Here is a 26,516-nt window from a genome sequence, read left to right on the forward strand (position 1 = left end):
ATATATACACTCCTGTGTTTCTTATAGTAGTACTTATAACCACCAATTTATGGAAGCCAAGTGTCCACTGATCCACTAATAGACAAGTGGACAGAGAAGATGTGAGATAGATTATATATATATTCATGTATGTATGTATATGCATACATGAATGAAATCTTGCCATTTGCAACAACATGGATGGATGGATCTAGAGAGTATAATGCTAAGTGAAGTAAGTCAGAAAAGGCAGATACCATATGATTTCACTCATATGTGGAATTTAAGAAGCAAGACGAGACAAACCAAAAAATGGACTCTTAACTATAGAGAACAAACTGATGGTTACCAGGGGAGGGTAGGCAGGTGGATGGGTGAAGGGGATTAAAAGTACACTTATAATGAGCACCGAGTAATGTACAGAATTTTTAAATTACTATATTGTACACCTGAAACTAACACAATACTGTATGTTAACTAAACTGGAATTAAAAAAAGAAGAATGTGAGTCCTGGGAATAGGAGGACCCGGAACTCACCTGTGGACATGCCAAATTTAGAGGTACATAGAGAAGAATTTCCTCTAGGGAAAAACAATAACAAAATCTGGCTGGCAACTCCTATAAATTGAGGAAATGAGACCAAAACCCACATCAAAGTGGGTAAGAGAGGCCGAGACACAATCTTGCCATAAACTCTAGCCCCTCCCCCTCCACACAGGAATGCACAATAGGGAGGGGATGCAAAACCCTGAGCTTCTTCCTGAGGTATAAAGGGTTTGAATCCCACATCAAATAACCCAACTTTAAAGATTTACACCTGAGAAATGAACCCCTAAAACATCTAGCTTTGAAAGCCAATAGGGCTCAGGTCCAAGGGGAGCATGGCTATACTTACAGGGCTCCTGTGCACAGACTCACCTGAACCAAGGTCCAGCACAGGGATAGGTGACTGATATTCCCAGGTGACTGATATTCCAAGGTCCAGCACAGGGATAGGTGACTGATATTCCCAGGTGACTGATATCCCTGTCCCAGCACAGGGATAGGGCCCAGATATTCTGTACCAGAGGCTTATTTGACTATCTTAAACCATTAGCCTGAGGGGTAGGCATCTAATTTAACACACATCTAGGTGCTTACTGAAATACTCTGCACAGATTGACTTCAGGTCATTGATAGCTACTGGAAAGCAACTTGTACACTTGTCTGGCACCTTGATTTTAGCATCTGCCATCGAAGGGACACCTCTGTATCACCTAGCTCTGGTGACCAATGGGGCTTACACTCATAGGTCCCACAGGACTGTAACCAATGGAAAAAGAGTTCTTAACTACATACCACCTGTAGGGCAAAGCAGAGAGGCAAGAGAGTGAGGGCTCTAATGTTTCTGTGAAAGATGCCTGTTAGCTTATCATCATAGTTGTGGCCTGAAGAACAGCCTTCTAGTTAAACATACATCTAGGGATAATTACTGTCCTCTTCAGAGACTGAGGAAGATGGCAGGCACCCTATTTGGATTCCCCCTCTGCCTAGTCCAGGTCACCGGTATCTCTGAAAAAGGAGTTTATGTATAAATCTGGTACTCAAGCTTTGTGTCTGCTTCCCAGAGGACACATTCCTTGAAATCCTGGCTGCTTATGTTTATGGGTTTAATAGGACAGCAGCAACGTAGGAAACAGGTCTTAACTGGCTATTACCCCAAAGCTTAGAACAGAAGGAATAGACAGAAATGCCAATATCCCAGTCTTTTCCTGAAAGAGGTATATTTTTATATTTTCAATACTGCTGCCTAAGGGTCTGGCTTGTAATCAACCTGAATCTAGGTGCTGACTGTGATCCTCTCCTTTGGATATGTAGAGGTCTTGGTACACCCTCAACCACTAGGAACCACTAAAAATGGCTAATAAAAGATGCTGCTTACACAATCAAAAATGTTTGAAAGACGAAGAGCTAGGGCAGAGTTAAATAATAAGGTTCATCTCTTACAGGAGACCATTCCTTGGAGACTATGAGAGTTAGCTGTTTATCTAATGCATAGAAAACAACACAGAGAATTAAGGAAAATGAAGAAATAGAGGAATAGGTTTCAAATGGGGCAAAAAATAAAACCTCAGTCAAAGTTCTCAATAAAATGTAGGTAAGTGATTTACCTGGTAAAGAATTCACCACAGTGATCATAAAGATGATCACTGGCCTTAGGAGAAGACTGAATGAACAAAGTAAAAATTTCAACCAAGAGAAAATATAAGAAAGTACCAAATGTAAGTCACAAAGCTGGACAATACAATGACTCAAAGATACAATAAAGCAGATAAGATAATGCAGAAACAAGGATCAGTGAACTCAAAGATAAGGATGTGGCACTCACCCTATTAGAGCAACAAAAATGTTTTTAATGTTTTTTTTTTTTTCTGGAAAGAGGGGGAAGGAACAGAGAGAGAGGGAGAGAGAGAATCTGCACTAACAGCGCAGAGTTGGACGTGGGGCTAGAACTCATGAACCATGAGATCATGACCTGAGCTGAAACCAAGAGTTGGTCACTTAACCAACTGAGTGACCCAGGCTCCCTTGGGCCCTTAGATTTTTAAAAAACATGAAAAAGAGTAAAGATTTACTTAAGGGACTTATGGGACAGTATAGGTGGGCCAAATTTGCACTATGTAAGGGACGCTTATGTATAATTTATATAATATTAATAATTTATGAAGCTAGCATGAAGGTTAAAAGACAAAAGTACACAAGATATGTTTAATCACAATAATTTGTTAACGTGCACACAAGCTAAAATGACTGAAATTGTGACATCAAAAACATAAAACATGAGGGAAGGGACTAAATATGTAGAACTTTAGAATGCATTTAAAGTTGTTATCTTAAAATAGATTGGTATAGATGTAAGTTATATTTTTTTTTTTTAATTTTTTTTTTTTTTAACGTTTATTTATTTTTGAGACAGGGAGAGACAGCATGAACGGGGGAGGGTCAGACAGAGAGAGGGAGACACAGAATCTGAAACAGGCTCCAGGCTCTGAACTGTCAGCACGAGCCTGATGCAGGGCTTGAACTCACAGACCGAGCCTGATGCGGGGCTTGAACTCACAGACCGCAAGATCATGACCTGAGCCGAAGTCGGACGCTCAACCGACTGAGCCACCCAGGCGCCCCGATGTAAGTTATATTTTATGCAAACCTCAGTTTTTTTATATAGCCACATTGCAAAAACCTAAAGTAGACACACAAAAGATAAAAGAATCTAAGCTTATCACTACAGAAAATTATCAAATCTTTAATGAAAAGAGCAAACAAAAAAGAAAAATTCTACACTAGCTAGAAATTAATTTAAAAAATGGCCTTGAGTACATATCTAACAGTATTTAAATGAAAATGGATTAAATTTTCTAATGACCAGACAGAGTAACTAAATGGTAAAAACAAAAAGACCTATTTATATGCTACCTACAAGAGACTCATTCAGATGAAAGGACACACAGACTGAGACTGCAAGGATGAAAAAGGTATTCCATGCAACTGAAACCCAAAGAAAGCAGGAGTAGCTACATTTAGCTACAAAGTAGACTTTAAGACAAGGGATATAATAAAGAAGGTTATGATATAATGATAAAGGGGTCAATCCAAAAGGAGGACTTTATATTTATGCATCCAACATAGGAGCAACTAAATACATAAAGCAAATATTAACAGACCTAAAGGGAGAGATAGATCATCCAGACAGAAAATCAATAAGGAAGCACTGGTCTTATACAATGTGTTAGATCAGATGGATTTAACAGACCTATACAGAATATTTCATCTAAGAGCAATAGAATACACATTATTCCCAAGAACATACGGAGCATTATCTAACCTACATGCTAGGCTGAAAAACGAGTGTTAACAAGTTTAAAATCAAAATAAGAATCATTTGGATCATGATGTATGAAATAAGAAATCAATTACAAAGAAAATTGGCAAATTTACAAATACGTCAAACATGCCACTATAAAACCAATGAGTCAATGAAGAAATCAAAGAGAGAAATCATTTGGATCATGAAGTATGAAACAAGGAATCAATCACATAAATAAAATTGGCAAATTTACAAATACATGAAACATGCCACTATAAAACCCATGAGTCAATGAAGAAATCAAAAGAGAAATCAAAAACTACCTTGAGACAAATGAAAAAAGAAGTAAACCTATCAAAGTTTATGGGACACAACAGAAACAGTTCTAAGAAGGAAACTCATAGCGATAAGTGTCTATATCAAATATAAGAAAAAAAAAAACCAAGGTGCTTTACACTCTAAGGAACTATAAAAAAAAAATGAATCTCAAAGTTAGTAGAAGGAAGGAAATAAACATCAGAGCAGAAATAAATGAAATAGAGAGTAAAAAGACAATTAAAAAGATTAATAAAATTATCAGTTTTGAAAACATAAAATTGACAAAACTTTAGCTAGACCCATAGAGAAACAAAAAAAGGGGAACTCAAATAAAATCAGAAACAAAAGAGGAAATTTTACAACTGGTACTATAGACATACAAAGGATAAGAGACTACTATGTACAATTACATGTCAACAAATACTAACCTACACAGAGAAATAGGCACTTAGACAAAATAAGAAGACAGAGAAATTTATCCCAAACCAAAGAACAGGACAAGACCAGGGCCAGAGATCTAAGCAAAATGTATAAGTAACATGCCTCATGGAGTATTCTTTTTAATTTTTTTTAATGTTTGTTTATTTTTGAGAGTGATAGAGCATGAGCATTGGGGGTGGGGGGACAGAAAGAGAGGGAGACACAGAATTTGAAGTAGGCTCCAGGCTCTGAGCTGTCAGCACAGAACCTGACATGGGGCTCAAACCCATAAACTGAGAGATCATGACCTGAGCCAAAGTCAGATGCCCAATCAACAGAGCCACCCAGGCACTCCACCTCATGGAGTATGATAACATATTGAAAGCAATGATCGTAAGGATGCTTACTGGAATTGAGAAAAAAGTGGAAGACACAAGTGAGACCCTTAACAAAGACATAAGGAATAACAGCAGAGATAAAAGGCTCAGTAAATGAAATGAGAAACATGCTTGATGGAATGAAGAACAGGCTAGAAGCACAGAGGAAAAAATCACGTAGAAGACAGAGTAATAGAAAGTAATACGGCTGAACAAAAGAGACAAAAAAAATTGTGCCAAAGAATAGACTTAGGGAACTCTGACTCCATCAAGTGTAATATTCATATTATAGGAATCCCAGAAGAAAAGAAGGGAAAGTATATTTAAAGAAATAATAGCCAAAAAGTTCCTTAATTTGGGGAAGGAAACAGATATCCAGATCCAGGAGTCCAGAGAATCCCCATAAAAATCAACAAAAGCAGATCCACACCCAGACATATTGTAATTAAATTTGAAAAATATAGTGATGAAGAAAACATTTTAACAGTAGCAAGACAAAAGAAGATACTACATACAAGTGATCCTCCATAAGACTAGCAGGAGAATTTTCAGCAGAAACTTTCCAAGCCAGAAGGGAGTGACATGATATATTCAAGGTGCTGTATGGGAAAAATCTGCAGTCAAGAATATTCTATCCAGAAAGGTCATCATTCAGAATAGAAGGAGAGATAGAGTTTCCCAGATAAACAAAAACTAGAGGAATTCATGACCACTAAACTAGCCCTGAATGAAATATTAAAGAGGACTGGTTGTGTGGAAAGAACAGACCAAAAGTGATAGTATAAATGTAGGAAACACAAAAGGAGTAAACGTGAATATTTATGTAAAATATCAGTCAAGGAGCCACAAAATAAAATGATGTAAAATATGATAACATATACATAAAACATGGGGAGGAGAGGAATAAAGAATGTGTTCAAACTTAAATGACCATCAACTTAATATAGACTGCTATATGCAGAAGAGGTTATATACAAACCTATAGGTAACCATAGTTCAAAAGCCACTAATATATATGCAAAGAATGAAGAGAAAGAAATCTAAATATATCACTATCGGAAATCAGCCAACCATGAAAGAAAGACAAAAAAGGATCAAAGAAAAATCTTCAAAAACAACCACAAAACAAATAACAAAATAACAATAGACACATATCAGTAATTACTTTGGGGGTGCCTGGGTGGCTCAGTTGGTTAAGCATCTAACTTCAGCCTAGGTCATAATCTTACCATTCCAGAGTTTGAGCCCTGCGTCAGGCTCTGTGCTGACAGCTCAGAGCCTGGAGCCTGTTTCAGATTCTGTGTCTCTCTGTCTTCCTCTGACCCTCCCCCACTCACACTCTGTCTCTATCTTTCAAAAATAAACATTAAAAAAAATTACTTTGAACGGAAATGAAAGAAACACTCCAATCAAAAGACAGAGGGTGACACAACGGATAAAAAAAGACCAATGTATATGTTGCCTAAAGGAGACTCATTTTAGACCCAAAGACACCAGTAGATTGAAAGTGAGGGGATGGGGAAATATCTTTCATATCAATGAATGTCAAAAGAAAGCTGGTGTAGCAATACTTATGTTGTACAAAATAGACTTTAAAACAAAGACTGTGACAAGGACAAAGAAGGACTCCATCTAATCATAAAGCAGACAAATTCAACAAGAAAACATAACAATTATAAATGTTTATGCACCAAACATAGAAGCACCCATATACATAAAATAACAAAATCACTAATCCATAATAATACAATAAAAAGGGACTTGAATATCTCACAACAATGGAAAAATCATCAAAACAGAAAATCAAGAAAACAATGGCTTTGAAGGACACGCTGGAAGACATGGATTTAACGGATATATTAAGAACATTCCATCCTAAAACAGCAGAATAGACATTTTTTTTCCCACATACACACAGAACATTCTCCAGAATAGATCACATATTAGGCCTTAAAACAAGCCTCAACAAATTCAAGAAGATGTAAGTTATACCATGCATTTTTTCTGACCACAGTACTATGAAACTAGAAGTTGATCCTGAAAAAAAAATCTGGAAAGAACAAAGATACATGGAGGTTAAATTACATACTACTAAACAAAAATTGGGTTAACTAGGAAATTAACGAATAAAAAAGTACATGGAAACAAATGAAAACAAAATGGCCCAAAACCTTTGAGATGCAGCAAAAGCTGTTGTAAGAGGGAAATTTATAGCAATACAGGCCTATCTCAAGAAGCAAGAAAAATCTCACACCTAACCTACACCTAAAGGAGCTAGAAAAAGAACAAATAAAACCTAAAACTGGCAGAAGTAAGTAAATAATAAAGATTAGAGCAGAAATAAATGACATGGAAACTAAAAACAAAACAAAACCCTAAGAGAACAGATCAGTGAAACCAGGAGCTGATACTTTGGGGGAAAAAATCAGTAAAATTGATAAACCTCTAGCCATATTTACCAACCAAAAAAGACAAAGACTCAAATAAATAAAATCACAAGTGAGAGAGGAAAAATAACAACCAATACCACAGAAATACAAATAATTATAAGAGAATCTTAGGAATAACTACATGCCAACAAAGTGGACATCCTGGAAGAAACGGATAAATTCCTAGAAACACATAAACTGCCAAAACTGAAACAAGAAGAAATATAACATTTGAACAGACTGATAACCAGTAAGACATTGAATCAGTAATCAAAAACTCCCAACAAAGTCTACGACCAGATGGCTTCATAAGTGAATGCCACCAAACATTTAAAGAAGAATTAATAGCTATTCTTCTCAAACTATTCCAAAAACCGAAATGGAAAGAAAAGTTCACAATTACTTCTATGACAACAGCATTATCCTATTATTAAAACCAGATAAAGACACCACTAAACACTAAAAAAAAAGAGAAGTATTGGCCAATATTCCCGATGAACATAGATGCAAAAATCTTCAACAAAATACTAGGAAACTGAATCCAACAATACATTAAAAAAATCATTCACCACAATTCTGTGGGATTTATTCCTGTGTTGCAAGTATGGTTCAATATTTTCAAATGAACATGATACACATCACATTAATAAAAGAAAGCATAAGGATATGTGATACTTTCAATGGATGCAGAAAAAGCACTTAACAAAGTACGACATTCATTCATGATAAAAACCTTCAACAAAGTAGATTTAGGGGGGACATACCTTAAGACAATAAAGGCCATATATGAAAAACCCACAGCTAATATCATACTCAACAGGGAAAAAACTGACAGCCTTTCTCCAAAGATCAGGAAAAAGATAAGGATATCCACTCTTACCGCTTTTATTCAACATAGTACTGAAAGTCCTAGCCACAGCAGTCAACAACAAAAAGAAATAAAAGTCATCCAAATCAGTAAGGGAGAAGTAAAACTTTCATAGATGATATGATACTACATATAGAAAACCCAAAAGACTCCACTGAAAAACTGCTAGAACTTATCAACAAATTCAGTAAAGTCACAGATACAAAATAAACAAAGAAATCTGCTGCATTTCCATACACCAGCAATGAAGCAGCAGAAAGAGAAATTAAGAAAACGATCCCATTTATAATCTCCCTTATAATTTATATAGATATCAAATATAATAAGATACCTAGGATGAAACCTAATCAAAGAGGTGAAAGCCCTCTTCTCTGAAAAATATAAAACACTGATGAAGAAAATTGAAAATGATGCAAATGGAAAAACATTCCATGTTCATGGATTCAAAAAACAAATATTGTTAAAATGTCTATACTACCCAAAGCAATCTACACATTTAATGCAATCACTATCAAAATACCAGGAGCATTTTTCACAGAACTAAAACAATCTTAAAATTGCCAAAGCAATCTTGAAAAAGAAAAGCAAAGTTGGAGGCATAATAATTCTGAACTTCAAGTTATATTACAAAGCTGTGGTAATCAAAACAGTATGGTGCTACAATAAGTCACAGATCAATAGAACAGAACTGAACATCCAGAAATAAACCCACAACTATATGGTCAATTCATTTTCGACAAAGCAGGAAAGGATATCCAATGGGAAAAAGGCAGTCTCTTCAGCAAATGGTGTTGGGAAAACTAGATAGCACCATGCAAAAGAAATAAACTTTCTTACACATACACAAAAATAAATTCAAAATTGCTTAAAGACCTAAATATTAGACCGGAAACCTTAAATATCCTAAAAGAGTACACAGACAGTAACTTCTTTGACATCAGCTAAACCAACTTTTTTCTAGATGTGTCTCCTAAGGCTGGAGAAACAAAAGCAAAAATAAACTATTGGGATTACATCAAAATAAAAAGCTTCTGCACAGTGAAGGCAATAATCAAAACTAAAAGGCAATCAATGAAATGGGAGAAGATACTTGCAAAGGCATATCCAATAAAGGGTTAGTACACAAAATATATAAAGAACTTATAAAACTCAATACCTAAACACCAAATAATCTAGTTAAAAATGGACAGAACACAGGAACAGACATTTCTCCAAAAAAGACATATAGAGAGCCAAGAGATACATAAAAAGATGTTTATCATTACTTACTATCAGGGAAATGCAAATCAAAACTATAAGGAGATATCACCTCACACCTGTCTCAATGTCTAAAATCAGCAACACAGAGACAATAGGTATTGGTGAGGATGTGGAGATAAAGGAACAATTGTGTTGGTGGGGATGCAAACTACTGCAGCCACTATGGAAAACAGTATTGATATTCCTCAAAAAGATAAAAAATAGAACTACAAGGGCAGCTGGATGGCTCAGTCGGTTAAGCCTGTGACTCTTGATTTTAGCTTAGGTCATGATCTCATGGTTCCTGAGTTTGAGCCCTGCATCGGGCTCTGCACTGACAGTGCAAAACCTGCTTGGGATTCTCTCTCTGGGATTCCTTCTCTCTCTTCCCCTCCCTTGCTTGCATGCTCTCTCTTTCTCTCAAAACCTTAGCTTAAAAATAAAAATAGAACTACTTATGATCCAGTAATTGTGTTACTGGGTATTTACCCAAAGAATACAAAAACACTAATTCAAAGGGATATGTGGACCCTTGTTTATAGAAGTATCATTTACAATAGCCAAGATATAGAAGCAGCCCAAGTGTCCATTGATACACACACACAGGAATATTATTCAACCATATAAAAGAACGGTATCTTGCCATTTGCAATGACATGGATGGAGTCAGAGAGTATAATGCTAAGCAAAATAAGTCAGAGAAAGACAAGTACCATATGATTTCACCCATATGTGGAATTTAAGAAACAAATGAGCAAAGGGGAAAAAAGAGACAAATCAAGAAATACATTCTTAGTTATAGACAACAAACTGATGATTACCAGAGGGAAGATGGATGGGCGGATGGGTTAAGTAGGTGATGGGAATTAAGGAGTGCACTTGTTATGATGAGCACCAGGTGATGTATGGAATTGTTGAATCATATTGTACACCTGAAACTAATAACACTGTATGCTATCTAACTGGAAATAAAATTTTTAAAAGTCAAAATAAATTTCTCTTAAATTCTATAACTGTGGTGATGGATGTTAACTAGACCTGCAGTGGTAATCATTTCACAGCATATACAAATATCTAATTATCTTGCTGTATATCCAAAACTAATATAATGTACATCAGTTATACCTTATAAAAATTAAATTAAAAATGAGTAAAGGATATATAATGGGGAAAGAATACTCTCTTCAATAAATGATGTTGGGGAAACTAGGCAGCCACATGCAAAAAATGAAACAGGACCCCTATCTTTTTTTTTTTTAATGTTTGTTTATTTTTGAGAGGGGGGGAGGGGCAGAGAAAGAGGGAGACAGAATCTGAAGCAGGCTCTAGATCTGTCAGCACACAGCCCAGTGTGGAGCTTGAACTTACAAACCGTGAGATCATGACCTGAGCTGAAGTTGGATGCTTAAGTTGGATGCCTGAGCCACCCAGGCTCCCTGAAACGGAATCCCTATCTTACACTATATACAAAATTTAGCTCAGAATAGATTGAAGACTTGAATGTAAGACATGAAGCCATAAAACTTCTAGAAGAAAGCATAGGTGGTAAGCTCCTTAATAAAGGTCTTGGTGATGATTTTTTGGGTTTGACACCAAATGCAAAGGCAGCAAAGGAAAAAAAAACACAGGTGGGAACTACATCAAACTAAAAGCTTCTAAAAAAACCAAACTAAAAGCTTCTGCACAAAAAAGGAAATCATCTCTTTCATCAACAAAATGAAAAGGCAACCTAGAGAATGGGAAAAAATATTTGCAAACCATATATCTGATAATGGATTGATCCAACATATATAAAAACTCATACAATTAAATACCAAAAAAAAAAAAAAATTAAAAATGGGCAGAGGATCTGAATAGATATTTTTCTAAAGAAAACATACAAATGTCAAACAGGTATGTGAAAAAGTGCTCAACATCACTAATCAGGGGAATGCAAATCAAAACCACAATGAGGTATCACCTCACATCTGTTAGAAAGGCTATTATGAAAAATACAAGAAGTAACAAGAGTTGACAATGATACGGAGGAAAGGGAATCTTTCTGCGTTGTTGATAGTAATGTGAATTGGTGCAGCCACTATGGAAAACAGTATGCAGGTCCCCCCCAAAATTAAAAATAGAACTACCATATGATCCAGCAATTTTAGTTATTTGTCCAAAAGAATCAAAAACAATACCTCAAACACACCTATACTTTTACATTCACTAAAGCATATTTACAACAGGCAAGACATGAGAACAATGTAAATGTCCATTGGTGGATGAATGGATAAAAAAATGTCACATATGTATTCCGTGGAATATTATTAAGCCATAAAAGAAACTTTGCCATCTGCAACAACATGGATGGACCTTGAGAATATTATGCTAATTGAAGTCAGTCAGAGAGTGACAAATATTGCATGATATCACTTATTTGTGAAACTAAATAGAAAGCCAAACTCATAAAGAGAATAGATTGATTGTTGCCATGGGCAAATGAGTGAAGGGAGTCAAAAGGTATAAACTACCATTTATAAAATAAATAAGTCGTGGAGGTAATGTACAACACGGTGATTATAGTTAATACTGTATTGTATATTTCAAAGCCACTAAAAGAGTAAATTTTAAATGTTTTCATTTAAGAAAAAATATTTGGAAATACGTGTGGTGATGGATGTTGACTACACGTACTAATGTGGTCATTTTGCAATGTATACAAACATTGAATCATTATGTTGTACAACCGAAACTAATATAATGTTCTATGTCAGTTATATCTGAATAATATAAAATAATTTGAGTACTGGAAATTTGATTAAAAATATGATCTATATATACAATTGCCAAACCTGTTATAGTTCATTTCATTCAATTTCACCACAAACTTATACACATTATTTATAGATGAATTATGTAATTTTACATCTCCATTAGAATGATAGCATGTCTAAAATCAAAATAGAATCTCAATTCTGGATTTCAAAATATAAATATAAGGTTATTACTATCAGAAGTTGCTGGCAGAATCATGGGTTTCCAATAGAGTTGCAAAGGGAGCTTAGTTTATTTAGGTTTTTGAGGTTATGTTCCTTAGATGTAGAATATGACACAAGAATTAAGATGCAGATATCTTGAGGGAGAGCTCTTCAGAAAAAAATCTATAAGAGGATGTAAGGCAGGATAATTAGGCTGAAAAAGGGAAAAGAGCAGCAATCCGGTGTGTGTGCTGGGGGTGAGGCAGCTCTGTCAGCTGAAGAAAGTTCCCTGGAAAAGGGGGAAAGCTATGAGTGTTTAACAGCCACACTCACAGGAGCGTGGCTCCTAGAACTGGAGTTTGGGGACCACACATCTATTACAATAGTGAAGAAGAAACTGCAATTGGCATAACTAATAGTCGCTTCTCTCTGGCCCAATCTAAGAAGAATAAGCCATCAGCAACAGCTGCAGAAGGTGTGAGGCTGGATGATCCCCTTTGTACCATGGAATAATCAAAACTATGGATGACTGGAGGACCAGGGCTAGGCCTTGAACAAAGGACAGTCAATCCATATGGTGGCCAATAAGCTGTGATAGGACCAGATTTAAAGGATAAGCTAGGTGATCAGCTTTCTTAGTTTGAATATCTGAAGTAGGTAGTATTGGGAGAAGTTCAAAAGTCAGAGAGGCCATAGTGATCGAATGTACAGGCTGAAGTTATGAGGGAATTAGAGACTATAAGTAAGCAGTGACCGTGAGGTAGAGAATAGGTATAAAGACAGTATAGGGTAAAGGAACCATTTGCTGGAGATGGGATGGGAAATAAAGTAGAAACATAAAAGGTAACCACACTGGTAGAGCTCCAGAACAAACAACTGCAGAGTCCTGATGTTATTTTTCTTTCATCAGATAGGAAAAGATTTCAACGAGTATGATCAGGAAACACTGTAATAGACAAATTGCCCTCTGGAGAGGGTAGATACTGTTTGCATGATCTTGCTTTGTCAAAGACTCAAAATTACCTGATATGCTTGTAAGTGGAATTGCTCTGCAGAATAGAGACAGAATTCTGGAGGCCAGGATGCTGTCAGAAGGAGAATGGTAAAGACGGTGATTTTAAAGCAGATAGATACCTACGCAGAATTTTAAAGTTGTAAATGGTAAAATGTCCAATGTAAACCAATTTACACAGCAGTTTTTGTGGGGGTGGGATGGGGAGTGTGATTCAACCATGAGGATGAGGGAATAGTGTACATCTGAACTACCCAATATTATTTGGTAAATGTCCTGAGAAATTGATTGAGGTGAGCAAAGATTCTAAGTGAACTCCCAGGAGAAGCACTTGTCAGTCAATGAAGAATTTCCAGAGGAGAAGCCAGAGAGAGGCTCAAAGGTTGGGCAGGGGTTGACCTGGTGAAGAGGAGGGGAGTTCAGGTCATTGTTTTGGACAACAGTGAGAAGGGTTCAATTTGCCAGTTTTGAATCAGACTCTTTATAGTGTTCTTTTTGAATCTAAGATCTTGGACATTCTGATCTTCCTCAGCAGGTGAGAGAGAGGCATGGATGGCCTTGGCCAAAGTTTACTAAGGGGAGTTATTTCCATAACGCTGTGAGGTTTCTGAAACAGTGATAAGTAGGGAGATCAAAACCTGATTAGGTTATCACAGCTCATCCCTTCTCCCTCACAAGAATGTTCTTTGAGAGGTATTAAGTATACAGATTTTAAAGTCAAACAGAATAGCAAACTCTCCAGGAATGGCTAGATCATCTTTACCATTTAAACTATGAACTATTTGACCAAGAAAACAATTTGTGAAGATGGGGTGGGTACACTGAGATAAGTTCATCATGAGCCCTCATTGTTTTGTGTGGTGATATGTGTGAGTGTCAAATTCTATGGTAGAGAACATTTAACATGAATTTAGCGAAACATCTCAATAATTAGTGACTACTTAGCTATGAAATTCTTGAGTTTCTCTTGGAAACATTTTCTAAAGCTATTACATATCTTTCTTCCACCCTACTTTCTGAAGAATATCTAAGAGATAATTTCACACCTTTTGGTACTAGCCATGCTAATCTTAGCCAATCAGAGTCTTTAATTTTGATTGGAATATTTCCCACAGTTCCCACTGTGTATTGTCAAAACTAAAATGGAGGTGGGGGGGTGAGTTAAATAGGTGATGGGGATGAAGGAGTGCACTTGTTCTGATGGGCACTGGGTGGTGTATGGAAGCGTTGAACCACTATACTGTACACTTGGAAGTAATATTACACTGTGCGTTCACTGAAATTTACATTCAAATCTTAAAAATTTAAAAAATCATTTAAAAATTAAAAAAGAGAGGGAAACACAACCAGTACAAGAAAAAGTATTAGTCAGTTTAAGGCCAGAACTTAAATGGAATGCTTCTAAAAATCAAAACAGTGTTCCCTTAATGTGATAATATGTATTTACAAACAGGGTTTTGTGGTTGATGTCATCAACCGCTTGGTAAAATATTGCCAATAACATTATTGCCATAAAAATTGGAAAGTTGATTAGTAGGTTACTTAAAACTGTCATCTTAGCCTTTAGAGGATTTATTTAAATCTAATTTTAAAACTTTCTTAATATTTATTTTTACAGAAGTTAACTTAGAAATTTAAGATTAGAAAACAGTTTCAAATGAGTGCTGCTGAAACTAATATGTGGATATGTGGCTTTTGTCCAAAGTGGTCGTTTTTCCCTCAAGGCCAATTTGTCATTGATGAAACATCTGTCCAAAACCATTCATGTGTGTTTTGAAAAACTAGGATCAATCAACTCTGTTTGGATAGGCAACTATTGCTTTCTAAGTAACGATGGATGATGATAGGTGAATATATTTTTTGGTTTAACTTTAATGTCTGTTTTTCTGAAACTGGAAAAATATCAGGATGGTATTTTGTACTTGTGCCTTATCTCACAATTAAGTTCTTATTGGAAACTCAGAAAAGGAAACAAAGTATTTAGAAGTCTTATGAAACATTTTATTTTGTGCTAATGGCACTTTCTTGTGGAACTATTTGAATATATGGCCAAGGATGGAATTGGATGTTTATAAAAGCAAATTACTGAAATTTTTTTTCTATTTTGAAACCCTTCTTTTTCTTTAATAAGGCACCAAAACCATGATGTCATTTTACTATTTGAGGGTCTACATACTCCATTTTCCATCTCCCATATCTTCCCCTTCCCATTTCTAGCCACAGACATACATAAGGTATACTGTGCTATATTTACAGGAGCTGAAATTTTTAGTCTTTGCTGATATAGGATAAATAACAAATTTAAATCTCTAGAAAGAGATATATACTATAGGTTAAGCTTTATACTTAACCATTTGTTCATTTATTCACTAAACAATAATTGAACATCTGCTCTCAGGCACATTTTGTGTTACACTATAATTAGTTGTTTAATGATCTCATACCAGACTGTGAGAACTTCTATCTCAGTGGCTGGATTAATGAGTAACATTTAGTACATTTTGTATGCATACATGTCAAACAATTGACTATGAGGATTCAGTATGATTGAAAAAAAAAGAAAGGTAATGGGAAAGAGACGCCTGAAATTTATTCACCTTGTAATGTATGTTAGATATTTTGTGAATCACTTCACGTACATTATCATTTTTGTTTTATTCAACTTTTACAGTTAACCTTTGAGGAAATATAAAGGTAAGTAGAATCAGGCAGAGTTAGTATCCTGCTCAATGTCAGTGGGCTGGTAAGTTAGAGCTGGAAGTTGAGCTCATGTCCATATGATCTGAGCCCATGTGCTTAGATTGCACAGCTGGCTACCACACAGAAACCCTCACTACTCCTACCAGGCTAAATGAGAAAACAAACAAACAAACAACAACACCAAAATAAAGTCTTACCACTGTATTACATTAAAAAGAAGTGTAGGGGAGCCTGGGTGGTTCAGTCAGTTAAGCATCAAGCTCTTGGTTTCAGCTCAGGTCATGATTTCATGGCTCATGAGATCAAGTCCCATGACTTATGAGCCCCATGGGTTTCTCTCTCTACCCTTCTTCTGTGTGCACTCTCTTGCCCTCTCTTTCAAAAAAATAACAGTAGAAAAGTTCTAGTCAATTAAAAAGTATATAAAACATATATTTGAATAGTAAATATAGGAAGGTAAGAAAATATTTTTATAGTTGATAGGTTTGGATACTAAGAAGAGTCAAAAGACTCAATTATTCAAATTTAAGTGAAAGTGACCAGTAAAAAATTCATTCAATAAATATGTGAAGTTAGTATTCTAAATACTAGGGATACAATGGGGAACAAGAGAGATAAAAGTACTGCTTTCACTGAGCTTACATTCTTAAGGGAGGAGACAAATAATGATATTTATTCTAGCATTAATGTATATGTAATGCTTATATGCCACATTTCTCTAAGTGCTTTTGTTCCTCTCTTTCTCTCTCTCTCACACACACAAACATGTTTAAATCCCATGACTAAACAGCTCTGTGAGGTAGATTCTATTTTATGCTTATTTTAAAGATGTGGAAAATTCATCATAGAAAGGTAAGGAAGTCACCCAGAGTCATAACAGTGCGTGGTTTCAGTGAGACATGGGAAACTAGTTTCAAATCTAAGCAGTTCATGCTATTTGTTTTTTTTTTTTAAATGTTTATTTATTTGGGAGGGGTGGAGAGAGAGAGAAACACAGAATCCAAAGCAGGCTTCAGGCTCTGAGCTGTCAGTGCAGAGCCCAACGTGGAGCTTGAACTCACAAGCTGTGAGGTCATGACCTGAGCTGAAGTCAGACGCTTAACCAACCAGGCCACCCAGGCTCCCCACCTATTTCAGGTTTGATTAGTGATATGAAGAAAAAGAAAGCAGAATAAAAGGAAAGAGAAATGGCAGGGGTGATTTATTTAGGGTGCTATCTTTGGGATGAGATCGCATTTAAAAGAGACCTGATAGAAGTAATTATTTAGCCATGATGTTATCTTAGCGGGAAAAAAAAATCCAAAAAAGTAGAAACGATAGATGCAGAAATCCTGCAGTTGGAGCACACTTGATATGTTCTTTTTTTCCTCCACACTTGTATTGTTCCACATATAACAAGGAGTCCAGTGTAAATAAGTAAGGGAGGGAATGGAAATATGGTCGTATAGTTACCTATGTGCCATGATATGGGATTTTTAGACTATGCATGGACTTTGGATTATGAGCACAGATCTGATATAATCTAAAAAGTTGGAAACTTTATAAAGATTCGACTGTGAACTTACAAGATTGGAGACAGAGTGATTACTTATGAGGCTTTTACAATTTGTCCATGATAAGAGTTCTTGGGCCAGTTGGTAGGAAGTGGATAAATTTTTTATGTATTTTGAAAGAAGAACCAGTAAGATTTACTGATAGATTGGCTCTTTCAATGTAGGAGAATGAAGAATCAGGATGATTCCACACTTGTTGTCTTGTGTAATTGGATGAATAGTTGCCTTTCAGTAAGAAAGGAAATACCAGGGGGAAAACTATATGGGGGTAAGAAGAATCAACAATTTTGTTTTGAATTTTAAGCTTTTGATGCCAAATAACATCTAAGTAGAGATGTTAACTAGGTAGTTGCATATATGAGTCTGAAGACAGGGGCTATGGCTACACATTTGGGAATCATTAAGTTATGAATGATTTTAAGATTGAGGGACTGGATGAGCTCACTTAAGGATGGAGTATAAATTGAGAAGAGGTCTGAGGATTGAGTTTATAAGGCATTCTGACATTAAGAAGTTGGTGCAATGAGAAAAGTCTAGCAAAAGATCTTAGGGAAAAAATGGCTAATGAAGTAGGAGGAGACTTAAGTACTTTTTGTTTTAAAAGTCAAGAAGAAAGTTTTTGGTAGAGGGAATCATTAATATTATTAATTGTTACCAGATTAGATAGGTTGGAGACTGATGGTTGGGTTTATTGATGAGGTCACTGGTGAACTTGTCAAGAGCAATTTTTGTCCAGTGGTGGCAATGAAAGCCCATTTGAGAGGAGTCCAAGAGAGAGTGGGAAGAGAAGAGATGGAGAGAATAGGTATTGTGAATTTCTCTCTAAAGGCAACTTATGGGATAAGGTAAAATTAAGGCTGAGTTTTTATAGATACTAGAGATATTACAACATGTTTGCATGTTTACAGGAAGAGTCGGTAGAGAGGGAAAATTGGTAATGTAGGACAAAGAGGGACATTTGCTGGACTGAGATTCTTCAGTGGACAGGAAAGCATGAAATTTAATGAACAAGTTGAGTATTTGGTTCAATAGGATGTATATTTTGGCCACTGTAACAGGAAAGGTGCAGAGTATAGGAATTCAAGTGTAAAGCATTGATATGAAAGTGGGTTGATGCCAATGTTTTCTTTTGATTGTTTCCATTTCTACATGAAATAAGACACAGAATCATTTACTGAGGATGATGAAGAAACATGCTGTGGATTGTATTCCCCCAGCCCCAAATTCATATGATGAAGCCCTGACTCCCAATGTGATGGTATTTGGAGATGGGACCTGAGTGGAAATTAGGTTAGATGAGGTCATGGGATAGGGCCCTCATAATGAGCTTAGTGTCCTTATAGGAAGACATGTCAGGTAGCTTGCTTCATCTCTCCCTGCCATACAAGTGCACAGTGAGAAGGTAGCCATCTGCAAGCCAGAAGGGAGCTCTTATCAAGGAATCAAAGTGGCCAGTACCTTGACCTAGGACTTGCCAGTCTCTAGAACTGTGAGAACTCCACTCAGGAGAGGAGGTGCTGGAGATGTGAAAAATTATATAATAATAAGTTTGAAAGGCAGCAATGACGGCTAAAGTAGGAAGTCAAAGTTGATCTGTTTAACATGTTTTTGAGTTTTATTCTAGCTATAAATCAGCTACTTCAGTGCTGAGAGAGCAGTGTGTTGGATAACTAGGGTTGAGTTACTATGATGTATGATGGGGGGAAAGGAGACAAAGGCATTAAGGTATTCACAACCATATCTTAAACATATTGTATAGAGACCACACCATATGTAGAGATCACAGTGGCGATTGTAAACAATTAGGAGTATGAGACTTATAATAGTAGGAGTAGTCTATTATAGTAGTAGCCTATTATAAATATTAGAAGTACAGACCACTCATAATCTATTAAATACATTCTATTGAGAGGTGTGGTGGCTTTGTAACATTCACTTTGACTAGACTGAACTGCCTTTCTCAGAATTCTCTGTAGATTTCCAATTATAGTGGGCCACTAGAGACATTTTTACAGGCTATTTGAGAGATGGAAGTTAAACAGAAACATTGGTGTTTCTCAACACAGAGGCACTGGTGCGATCTCAAACTTTGGTGTGACACAGTAGCTGGGTCTGCAGCTTTACCACCTTTGCCTGGATCCTTCTTTAACTCTGCTATTCCTCACAGGTGTGTGCTTCGCTCTGTGATGAAGGACACCAGCTTTCTATGTAGGACACCCATATCAAGATCACAGGTGATGAGAATTGGCATAAGTTTTGTCCTTTCCTCATGGCTTCCAGCTCCTGCTTGTAGGTTCCGGCTTGTCCTCTCTCTTCCCAATGCTATATCCATCTTCTCTTCCCAACTTCCCTCCCTGTGAACTTCAAGCTCTAGCATCAGAGGAAAGAAAGCAGACTTACAGACACTGCTTAGGCAGCTCTCATAATTGCATAAGACCCAATTCTGGTAACAAATGCCTTATCTTATATACAGTGGTTCTGCCTCTCTGATGAAATTCTGAGAAGAGATTATGAAATAGGTATTAAACAAATGGAGGGACATATTTATAAACTGGTAAGATTAACTATTATATAGGCGTCGATTCTCCAAATTCATTTATGAATTTGACAGTCCTGATAAGAATCCAGCTGGATGTATGTGTCTTAGAACTTCAAATGTCAATATGAATAACAGTAAGTATGTGACAGAACACAAAAAGCAGCCAGGTTCTGTGCTATACCTCAAAACGTTATACAGTTAAGTTGTGTGAAATGTCAAATATCATAAACTATGAGCCAAGATTTTCATTTCAGGAATTAAGTAGAATAAAATTATAGTTCTAGCTTGTACATGTATGGGACTTTATGCGTGAGACGCTTGTTGTTTAAGTACTACACACCCATATCTACACCTTTCCCCCCACCAGCTCATTTAATCACAACAGTCCTATGAGGTAGATACTTTTCCTATTTTTCAGGCAAATAATTAAAGCACAGAAACATTAAGGACCTTGCACAGGGTCGCACCAGAAAGTAACAGTAAAGTCACATCAGAGATTAATAGAGTCAGAACTTCCATCTCACACCAGCCACTTGCTTTTTCTAATATGGGTGTGAACTCTGCTCTTTGAGAACATTACCCTGGAAAAGCAAAGGCAGGCTGTGGGGTACATCAATACCTATAAGGTTTCTTGAGAGGAAGGCAGAAGTTATTTATCTTGTAACTAACTGAATGCACCTGGACCATAAAAGATGGAGAAAATCAGCTCCATGAACACAGCTAAGTAAGAACAATTGACTTTCATTATCTTGAGGGTTGCTGAGTTGTTGAAATACAACTGACACGGTAGCCCAGGGATAGACTATTGAGTGAAACATGTTATGGAGCAGGAATCAAGAATCAAGTTATTTAATATCCTGTCTTTATGAGAGGGGCATTTTAGTGTCCACCCACATAAGAAGACACCTTCAGCTCATTGTCATGCCAAGGTGGATCACCTCAATTGCGATCAGCAATCAAAAAGAGACAGGGAGAGGTCATATTGTTCCAGGCCCATAAATGTGTGGTCTCATGGTCAAAGGATGAGGCAGCAACAATGGCTAGAACAAACTCTGCCTCTGGGGAGTAGGAAATGGTTGCTGTGTGTTTGGGTGGGAGGAAAGGATTTGGAAAATTACTAATTTACATAAAAGGATTTATAAGGTTTTAAAATCTGTATGTGCATAAAGGTCTCTGAGTTTTCAAAGATGCACTGCAAAGCACAACGAGGTCCAAGTCTTCATCTATCAAATTAGCAAAAATGCAAATGAGCCTGGGATGAAAACACTGGTAAATGTACCAAGGAATGTTCTAGTTATTGCCGGAGGCAGTTATTCGGTATGACCTTTCTGGATAGCAGTTTATCAATATGTATGAAGAGTCTTAAGAAACATAGTGTCCTCTAAATAGTAATTCCACCCCTGAGTATCTGCCATAATAAAGTAATCCCAAATATTGAAAAGAGATTTATACTCTAAGATTAATACTCTAGCATTAAAATTGTGAAAACTAGAAACAGAATGTCCAATCATAATGAAAGAATTAAATAAACCATGGTACATTCACTTATTAAAATATTATGTAAAATAAATATATTTACAAAGATTATGTAAAAACATGGAAATGCTAATGGAGTAATAAATAAAAAGAATAATACAGAAAACCATATATATAATTATATATGTTTCAGGTGTACATATTTTTGTCAAAGGCTTAGAAGACCAAAACTGTTAGAATAAATAGTTGAAGAAAAATTGATGATTTCTGCCCCTTTGTTTCTACTTGTCTGAATTTTCAGGCCTGTTCATGAGTATGTTTTGAGTGAAAAAAAAAGTTAAATGCAATAACAATAGCATAGCAGTGTCAGTTTAATCATCAGAAAGAAAAAGATTCTGTAATAAACAAGCCTGAGCCCCTCAAGCTCATCCTGATTAAAACCAAAGAGGAGTTCCAAGACTTGAAAAATGTCCTTTAGCGTTCTATTGTAGCTGTTATAGGAATAGCTTTCAAAGGGAAGCTCATAATAGAACCTAAAGAAATAAATGTTCTGAAGATGAGACAGAGCTTGGTTTATTTGGAATCAGTTGGCTCAGACACTGTTCTGATTAACCTGCATGGGCAAGATGGAATTTAACTTGAATATTTGGTTATATTGCATCCATCTTGCCTATTCCACTGGAAAAAAAAAAAACAAAACACCCTAAATACTGTACTGGGAAAGGATGGGGGTGGAAAGTGAGGAGAAATTTTTGTCAAATGTGTTTTAGATTAGAGACCCTTCTAGACTATAGTTTCGAGGTGGAATTAGTCATTGGCACAAATGCGCCTTTTCAAAACTGTTTCTGGTGAATAAGCAAAGGTGTGTGTTTGTGCCAGGTTTTTTCAGCTTCTCTCGCTTTGCTATGTTGTCACCTAAACTGAGATTTGAAGTAGGAGATGGCAGTCAGGGCTCCTAGTTTGTGACCCACTACACAGGATTATTTTTTCTTTTTAAATTTCTTCAGAAGAACTGGTTGCTATTAGTGCATGGTTTTTCAGAAATGTTTAAAAGCACAATAAATAGCATTTTGGGGTTACTGACCTAAAATTAGGGTTTTAGCATATTTTAGAGAGAAAGAAAATCCTGCCTTTTGCAACAACATGGAAGGACCTTGAGGGCATTGCACTAAGTAAAATAAGTCAGAGAAAGACAAATGCTATGTGATATCACTTATATGTGGAATGTATTTAAACAAACCCAAACAAACTCATAGATACAGAGAATGTATTGATGGTTGTTACAGGTGGTGGGTGGGCACAAAATAGGTGTAAGAAGCCAAAAGATATAAGCTTTCAGTTGTAAAATAAGTAAATCCTGGGGATGGAATGCACAGCATGAGAGCTATAGCTAACAACACTGTTATGTATTTGGAAGTTACTAAGAGAGTAGATCTTAAAAGTTCTCAAGGTGGGGTACACTGGGGTGGCTCAGTTGGTTGAACCTCTGACTTCAGCCCAGGCCATGATCTCATGGTTCATGATAGCCCAGAGTCTGCTTCAGATTTTCTGTCTCTGTCTCTCTCTCTGCTCTTCCCCCATTCGTGCACATGAGTGTGAGTGCTCTCTCTCACAAATAAACATTAAAAATTTTTTTTGAAAAGTTCTCAAAGGGAAACAAATTGTAACTATGTGTCGTGATGAATGCTAACTAAACTTGTTGTGGTAATCATTTTGCAATATGTACATATATCAAATCATGTTGTACACCTAATGTTAATACAATGTTATATGCTAATTATATCTCAATTCTAAAAAAAGATAAGAAATTAGAAAAACCAAAATGAGTAATACTTTTGGATATATAAATCTGAGTTATACTGATAGACTCACAAGATACTATATATAAATACTACATATAATTTTACTTTTGTTTAAAAGTATCCCTTTCCCTTCTTTTCCAAATGTAGCATTAGTTATTCTTTATTGTGAAATACAACAGGATAACTCCTAAGCATCTTGGACATTTGCAAATTTTAAGAGATAGACACAGGTGAACGGATCAGGCTTCTACGTTTTTGCTCTTCTTGTACTATGTTCAGGTGAGAATTGTATTATGGGAATTTGTACATTCTGTCTGTGGTGACACTATCTACTATTTTTATTTTCAGAGTTGACAGCTGCCTTCAGCATTGTGCAATGTTTGGCTAGCATTACATTTTGGCTATGGCTGTGTCAGGAGTTTCTTGTGTTATACATTATTGCAATAGATTTTGTTATTGATTCCAGATATGTTTATATATCTTTCTTGTTCTCAGTTTCTGGAGGTTAATCTGTCTAGCATTGTTCCTTTTCTTGCAGAAAGGAATCTGGGAATCCTTGAGAGTTGGATAAAACTGGCACAAAAAATGGAAAAAAAAAAACACTGAGTGAAGTCTTTGGAAAAAAACCCTACAAATCGACTCAAAGTAAAACCTTTCTTAGGTCTGAAAAAATCTCAGACAAGTTTAGAAGCATTTTTATGTACAGTGTCTTTATCTTCCTGCTGACTTTCAGAAGTAAAAACAAAGACAGACAAAACCCACAAAAGACAAAAACACAAAATAAAACAAAAAACAACTCAATGATATGTTCTTAAATGCACAAAATTGTATATAGGCTTTCGAATTGAAACTGGCTCTTCATGTGGCCAGCAAGAGAACAGCGTGGCCAAAGTGGATAGCACAGCAGCTGGCAGCCTCTTTCCTGGTTAATCAATGTGATGGACAGGTGGACATAGATGGATTTTCCTTGAAAGTTGTTCCAGCCAAACTGGTTTTCATAGAAAGGGCTCTATTTTAATCTTTGTTCCAATACAACCACTATATATTAGATATAATCTAAACTGTTTTATTTGTAATTCATATTGCTTCTTTAAACTTTTAGTTGAGCCGAGATTTTTTCTGTCCACCAGATTAAAAGTTATCAGGTCCTAAAATGTTTATGTTCACCGTACAGTAATGCAGTTACTATAAGAGATAAGACAGCGTTCGTGCAAAATGCAAAAATAATCAGTGTACGATATTAATTAGCATTTTGAGTTTTAATCCAGAGTAAGGGGCCCAGGCCTGTAGATAATAGGTTCGGGCATTTGGGGAGGAGAAAGAGAAGCTTATCGGTAACGTTCCTGGACTTGTCCAGCTGTAGTTTTGGACCATGCCAAGGTTAATTTTTTTTTTTTTTAACGTTTATTTATTCTTGACACAGAGAGAGACAGAGCATGAACGGGGGAGGGTCAGAGAGAGAGGGAGACACAGAATCTGAAACAGGCTCCAGGCTCTGAGCTGTCAGCACAGAGCCTGATGCGGGGCTCGAACTCACGGACCTCGAGACCATGACCTGAGCCGAAGTCGGCCGCTTAACCGACTGAGCCACCCAGGCGCCCCCGGACCATGCCAAGGTTAAAGAGGGAGGAGGGAACAAGGGAAATATGGAAGGGAAATTATTTGCTGGCTGGTGGCTGGTATCTTCATAAGCTGGTTTCTCACTCTGGCCCTGGTGGGTGTTTGTAGCTGATACTTTCTTCTGTGGGTACTATGAAGACCCTCTCAGTAGCCCTTTTTAGTGGCAGCTCTCACAGCACGTGAGAACATCTCACCTTCTGACCTCAGCCCTGGTGTGGAGATATCCCCATCCTGGTTCTACACCAAGTCGTTTCATGCTCCAGACCAGCTCTTTCCCCTACAGCCCCCATTTGGTCCATGGGAATCAAACATTTCTTGGCTTTTACTAATGGAAGTATAGTTCCTTTGCAAACAGAACCATGTTGTCTCTTTGTTTTCCTGAAATAGGCCACTCTAATTTTCTCAGTCCATGGTATCTCTCAATTATGGAGAGGATTAGGTCCCTCTAGTGTCTCTGGCTGAAACCCTTACTCTTCATTGAGATTGTGAATGACAAACTCCTCTCTTTTCCCCTCAGGGACTGGAGGTGAGGCTCAAGCCCAGATTTTTCCATAGAAACATTCCCCCAAATATATTTTTCATTCTCTAAATGCTTTGCCCCCCTTTTTATAATCTTGATCTGATTGAATGGTCCAAGAAGCGTGGAACCAGTTTTTGTACATTCTTTTTGTGCATTCTACCTTTTGTCTGTCACCTAGCTTTGGTACACATCACCTGTTGTATTTTGTTGCATGGACCAAAACCCCAGTTAACACTCTGTTACACTGATGTGAACTCCAATGGTAGTCCCCTTGCTTAGATCTTAGCCTAAGATTGCCAGAGAAAATGGATAACCATTTAAATTTAGGTTTCAGATAAATGGTGAATAATTTCTTTGTGTGTGTATGTCAATTGCTATTGGAGATATGTGTAAACTAAAAAAGTGTTCATCTGAAATTCAAATGTAACTGGGCACCTGGAATTTTATTTGCAAAGTCTGGTAGCCTTCTCTTAAAACTGCTTAAAGCAACTTAAATAGATTTTGATTAACATTTTATTATCTGGAGGGCTGTATATATGTGCTTATGTCTCTCATGTCCAATCTGGATAATTAGATGTAACCTGTGCTGGAAGCCTAAAATAACTGTCCAGCAAATCTGTTTTGACTACAATATGGTTCTGTTTCTGTTCGTGTCGAGATTTGACATCTTCCTGGTGACAAATCGCTTTTAGCTACACATGTGTAATTAATCTTGAGGGTGAAGATGGTTTCCCATCAGCCATGTTCAGGCCTAGCTCGGGGAGGGTTATGATAGGATGAAAAGAATTGTAGTACAGAGAATAAGCTGTTTGTTCTGTTACTAAACACTTCACTGCTTGTAGTTAACGATTTATTCTTC

The 26,516-nt window shown here is 36.5% G+C and overlaps 1 long non-coding RNA gene across 2 annotated transcripts in view; it reads left to right on the plus strand.

Annotated features, from left to right (window-relative positions):
* LOC144615042 (uncharacterized) overlaps positions 1–19,934 on the plus strand; it is a 46,358-nt gene extending 26,424 nt beyond the window's left edge. For both annotated transcript variants that reach the window (XR_013553386.1, XR_013553387.1), the window contains exon 4: positions 19,868–19,934. This is a non-coding gene — a long non-coding RNA (uncharacterized LOC144615042). The remainder of the gene's footprint in view (positions 1–19,867) is intronic.
* Positions 19,935–26,516: the final 6,582 nt, after the last annotated feature.

This window comes from Panthera onca, chromosome F2, assembly GCF_046562875.1.
Source record: "Panthera onca isolate mPanOnc1 chromosome F2, mPanOnc1 haplotype 2, whole genome shotgun sequence".
Taxonomy (NCBI): Eukaryota; Metazoa; Chordata; class Mammalia; order Carnivora; family Felidae; genus Panthera; species Panthera onca.